This window comes from Trichosurus vulpecula, chromosome 4 (assembly GCF_011100635.1).
Source record: "Trichosurus vulpecula isolate mTriVul1 chromosome 4, mTriVul1.pri, whole genome shotgun sequence".
Taxonomy (NCBI): domain Eukaryota; kingdom Metazoa; phylum Chordata; class Mammalia; order Diprotodontia; family Phalangeridae; genus Trichosurus; species Trichosurus vulpecula.
In genome coordinates this window covers 322,536,713-322,538,373 of record NC_050576.1, presented here as the reverse complement: position 1 = coordinate 322,538,373, position 1,661 = coordinate 322,536,713, and the positions used below count along the sequence as shown (strand labels likewise).

At 44.4% G+C, this 1,661-nt stretch overlaps 1 pseudogene; it reads right to left on the bottom strand.

The window, feature by feature from the left end:
* Window positions 1-307: 307 nt before the first annotated feature.
* On the bottom strand, window positions 308-1,416 carry LOC118848692 (annotated as a pseudogene).
* Between the last annotated feature and the right edge of the window lie 245 nt (window positions 1,417-1,661).

Genomic DNA, 1,661 nt, shown 5'->3' with positions numbered 1-1,661 from the left:
ATCGTACAATATTTGGAATCACTATGAAAAAAGTAACAACAAAAACAAATGTAAAATCAGAGTCCTGAAGATGCACCGTAGAACTTTGGGGATGTTTGCCTCTAACATGCTTATATTGCTCATCACCTTCACTGTTTCAGTTTTAAAATCCTGAGCCAAGAGCCAAAAAATACATAAATACATGAATAAATAAATAAATAAAGCCATGCCAATCTCATCTCTTTTGGGGGGCAATTGTCAGGTCACACCCTTTGACAAAAACAAACAGAACCCCACAACAACAATAAAAAACCCACAAAGAGTCCATTTAGAAGCATTTGTGGTGGACAATGGAGGGCCCAGATTCATCATATTTCTGCTTGCTGATCCATGTCTACTGGAAAGTAGAAAAAGACGCCAGGATAGAGCCTCCAATCCAGACAGTATTTGTGCTTAGGTGGGGCAATGATCTTCATTTTCATGCACTGGGAGCTAGAGCTGTAATCTTCTGCATCTTGTCAGCAACTCTTGGGTACATGGTGGTACCACCAGACAATATGGTATTGGCATACAAATCCTTACAGATGTCAACATCACACATCATGATTGAGTTGAAGGTAGTTTTGTGGATTCCACAGTATTTCATACCTAAGAAAGATGATTAGAAGAGAGCTTCTGAGCACCCAAATCTCTCATTGCCAATGGTGATAACCTGACTATCATGGAGCTCATTGTTCTTTTCCAGAGAAGAGCTAGATGCAGCAGTGGCCATCACCTACTCAAAGTCTAGGGCAATGTAACACAGTTTTTCCTTGATGTCATGCACAATTTCCCTCTCAGCTGTGGTAGTGAAACTGTACCCTCTCTCAGTCAGGATCTTCCTGAGGTAGTCTGTCAGATCATGGCCAGTCAGATCTAGATGGAGGATGTTGTGGAGGAGGGCATAACCTTCATAGAGGGGCACAGTGTGAGTCACACCATCACCAAAGTCCATCACAATACCAGTGGTATAGCCAGAGGCATACAGGGACAGCACAGCCTGGATGGCAATGTACATGGCTGGGGTGTTGAGTGTCTAAAACATAATCTAAGTCATCTTTTCTCTGTTGTCTTTGGGGTCCCAGGTGGCGGGGGGTGGGGGGCTTCTATGAGCAGCACAGGGTGATCTTCATGGGCCACACCGAGCTCCTGGTAGAAAGTATGATGCCAATTTTTCTCCATGTCATCCCAGTTGGTGACAATATGATGTTCATTGGGGTACTTCAGGATCAGAATACCTCTCTTGCTCTCAGCCTCATCCCCCACCATCACACCCTGATGTCTGGGGAGCCCAACAATGGAAGGGAAGACAGCCTGAGGGGCATCGTCTCCAGCAAAGCCAGCTTTGCACATCACAGAGCCATTGTTAGCAAGGAGAACAGCCATATCATCGTCCATGGTGAACTTTGAAGCGGCATGATTAAACCCTTAAGAGAGAGAGGAGGTGGTGCCGCACCTGGAGTCAGGGGGAGGCAAGTACACACTGGGTGGAACAGCTCACAGCTCCACTTGGATCATTTTACTATTTCCTCTTGTTACTAATTTAAATTTTCCTTTAAGAATTTGGATGCTGTGGCGTTTGGTCCAAATATGTTTAGTATTGACTACTTTCTTGTCTATGGTGCCTTTTAGCAAAATGTAGT